This window comes from Chrysochloris asiatica, unplaced genomic scaffold (genome assembly GCF_000296735.1).
Source record: "Chrysochloris asiatica unplaced genomic scaffold, ChrAsi1.0 scaffold00098, whole genome shotgun sequence".
Taxonomy (NCBI): domain Eukaryota; kingdom Metazoa; phylum Chordata; class Mammalia; order Afrosoricida; family Chrysochloridae; genus Chrysochloris; species Chrysochloris asiatica.
Genome location: NW_006408616.1, coordinates 3,981,756 through 3,985,803, shown reverse-complemented (window position 1 = coordinate 3,985,803; position 4,048 = coordinate 3,981,756).

Genomic DNA, 4,048 nt, shown 5'->3' with positions numbered 1-4,048 from the left:
TGAAACAAGTTATATGAATTGTTGAATGTGAAACTGATGATGTGCCCTGTAAACTTTCACTCAATCCACAATAAAAACCTTAAATTAAAAAAAAAAAAAAAAAAGTCAGGAAGATCAGCTGTAGAGTAGACAATATGAGGCTAGGCAGAAATCAATGGAGCAAGAACCTGAGGTGATGTAAATAGAGTGTAATCTAACTAGGGCAATGTTCATCCTCTGCCCCTGAAGAGAGTTGCAGAAACAGAGTTGGTGTGTGTGTGGTTGGAGTAAATAGTACAGAAGAGATGTCTTCTGAAAGTGATGCTTTAAGGAGAGGGATGTTTTAGAGATAGTGGAAGTGATGATTTTGAAGAGCTCCTAACAAGAATGAGAGGAGATAAGAAAGGTCAACCACAGGGCTTTGAAGTGATTGGAAATGGTTCAGTCATAGCTAGTGAGGCAAAACCATAATAAAAGCACATTTGAAAAATTTGGGTGATCAGATTGTTAACCAGAACGGGAAAAAATATGAGAGACTTAGAAGAGGTACAGCGAACCCTTTGAGAAGTCTGATGCGTGATACTGCATTATTGCCAGGACTGTGAAGAGCAGCCCACATTCAAAGTGCCGTCTTTGAGGAGGGCTCTGTTTTCAACTCGGCTGGTCAAGAGATTTGGTTGCTATACCATGCTCATTCTGCTCTTGTTTTCTCAGAGGGAGATTAACTATCAGGATTTCAATCCATAGTTGTTCCCATTGCAGTGAGCATTCAAGTTCACCTACATTTTTTAAAAAAATGATCCATTCTGGTGTCACTTTGTCACCCGGCCTAAACAGGCTCAACAGTTTGAAGCCCTTGACAACTAAAAGGCTTTTTGAACGGTGTTAAGGACATAGTTGATGAGATACAGGCACTGATATGTGGCACTGTGGGTTAATGTTCTGGACTGCAAGGTCAGTTTGAGCTACAAGGTCAGAGGTTCAAGCTCACCAGCTGCTCCTTGGAAACTCTATACAGGATCGTTATGAGTCAGAACCGCCTCAAAGGCACTTAACAACAATAACCACAATATGCTATTGCTTTATTTTCTTCAACTGTTTTCAGTTAGATACGCTAAAAAACACAGATTGTATTTTTTGCTGGTTGGGAGTCCCGGGGTGATGCAAAGTTAATATTCTTGACTGTTAAATGGAAGGTTGATGGTTCTAGTTTACACAGAGACACCTTGAAAGAAAAGTCAGACAATCTACTTCTGAAAAATCAGCTGTTGAAAGCATTATGGAGCACAGTTCTACACACACTTGGGGCAGCCAGGAGTTGAAATCAACTCTTAGAGCAACTGTTGTTCTGAGTTTGGCTCAGGATAGGAGCTTCAGTGAGAAGGCATTATAAAAAGGAGCTGGTATTCATTGATGTATTGATCTGATTAACTTATGAAAGCAATCTTAAAAGATACGTGCAACTATTCACACTGTAAAGATACTGAAATGGAAGCTACAAGACGTCACACCCTGTCAGGAAGTGAAACACTCTTCATCACACATAGTATAATATCATTTAAGAGTTCAACTGATTCCTTTTCATTATGTCCATCAAAATGATGAAACTGAATCATTTAATGAATGAAACTAGTGAAAACATTTCTTGTAAAGATTACATAAAACTCAAAGTTAAACCTTGTTTGGTGAGATCTCATTTTATAGTAAATGTCAATTCTATGGGAAATCTAGAAGCAGAAATCAGATATTTATGACCAGTCCTTGGCTTTCAACACTGTTTCACAGCCTTTTTGCTCCCTTTCTTTCTTGGCTGACATTCAAATTTATTATTATATTTTTCTTAATCTTTGGAAAAGATTGACAGCCCTCTGCAAGTCAAGATATTATCTCTAAAATGTGGATGTTAAACTCTTTAGGGTTGTGATACACCCAGACAGTTTTCCTATTTTGCATTTCTGCAATTGTTATTACCAAATACAATCTTTTTTTTTTTTTTTCCCCTCCAAAGTCATTAAAGCCCATTTGGCATCTTCTCTAATCTGTCTACTTGCTACCTTTTAATTACTCTGTGAGGAGATCTAGTCGTCTTGTTGCTGAGGGCCAAATGACCAAGGGGTTAATGCTTTTTCTGTCCCTGGCCAATTGGTTTTTAGTCAGTAGTTATTTATGGGGAAGACCAGGGGCCATTAGTTCTCAAGTATGTGCAGCTGTATTCCTCACAATTACTAGTCCATAAGCAAATATGGACTTACAATTTTTTTTTTTCCTGATTGGTGAGACAATCTGTTGCCATTTATGAATGTTTCTTGTTGATGCAAAACATGGTATTGGATTCTATTTTGTTATTCGAATTCCATGTTTCATAAGATGCTGTAATCTTGATTCAGACAGGGCACTAGGGCATGCACCTCCCATCACTTATGACAAATTGCTACTGCGTGACAAAACATACAGTCTTGCCCATCACATGTTAGCTGTGCCATTCTCCCTAAATCTGCATAGGTGCTGATGATTTTCATTGTTAAATCAGTGACTGGTTGTCTTTGGCCTTTTTCCCCCATGCTCTCTTCTTGGACATAAGGTAGAGATTACTATTAATGGTCTTTTCAGTTCCTAAGAGCTCCTCCCTCTGTGCTGCCTTACTGTGAATTTTTTTTTTTTTTTTTTTTTAGGCCCCCATTGAATGGTAGGCTTTGATGTCACACAAGAGAATACTGTTGGCTAACAGTCTGGAGGCTGCTTCATTTGAGCTAACCACCACATGAAAACAAATGTGATCCATCATATTTCATTAACTAGCTGTCCTCCTTTTGGGTGCCCTTTTTTGATGTCAGAGTGCATCCTGACAGGAATCAGATTAAGAACAGTAATAATGCTTATTGCATTGTATTGTAAATTACCTTCCTGGGCCCTGCTACTTTTATCAGCCCCAATGGCATTGGCTCCCGTACATTTTTGACTACTCAGTATATACAGTGTATTAGCGCAATGGAGATCATTATGTGGCCTGTATTTGAGTCATTTTTATTTAAGATGCCAAACAATAAGCTGTTGATTGGGGGAACAAGAGGCGAACAATAATGTTCTGTGTCACATAATACACCACCATTTTCCAGCTTTGCTTTAGAAGGGCCCTCTTTATTGTTTTTGTATAAAAATGGTTCTTAGGAGGAGGAATATTTTGCTGAGGTATGTCATTATTTTGCAAATTTCTATTATCTCATCATGTTGTCTTCATTGTAAATTGCAGCTAATTAGGAACCTAGTTAGAGCCCCAGCTTTGAGGCTGGCTTTTTTGTGAAAAGAGCCCACCGATTACCGCACTACAAGAGAGGAAGGGAGAGAAAAAGGAGATTAATCTGGTTACCTAGGCGACACTCGCTTCCATCTGCGAGGAACAATACATTTTTGTTTCCTTGGCTCAGTTCAGATCTGTTTTGTTTAGAGGGGGGAAAAAAAAAGAAAGAGAGAGAGACAGAGAAAGAGGGAGGGAGAGAGAGAAAAAGAGAGGGAGAGAGAGAACGTAGCTCCACAACAATGCTGAATTCTGTCTAGTTCTGGCTTACCAACTTGATTCCTCTGCAAGTTAGGGGTCTCAGGGGAGTGAGAAGATGAAAGAGATAAGCTCCAAAGTTGTCAGAGGTCATGACCTTGCCACACAAAGACAGCAGTTTTACTTCTAAATCTTCTTCTCCCAAGAAGCACTTAATGAAATAATATACTGTGCTTCTCAACATTGCATAGTATTTATTAAGGAACAGGGTCTCAACGTTGTGAATTTGAGGAGTCATTTTAACTTTCACACTAAACAATCATTGATAATAAGAAAATACTCTATAGGTATAATTTGTGTCTAGGCAAGTTAATTTTGACTTTTCTACTTTTTCTTCAAACTGATTTGCAAGAAGCCTACCGTTTTATTGTGTTGACACATGTTTAAGGTGTGACTCTACTTCGTAACGAATAAAACAGTTCTATTAAATTTACCTAAGATTGAAGCTTATTAGCTAGCTTCTTATTAGCATTTCCAGTTGCTCTTGTACATCATACTTTTGAGTCTTTGAAATAG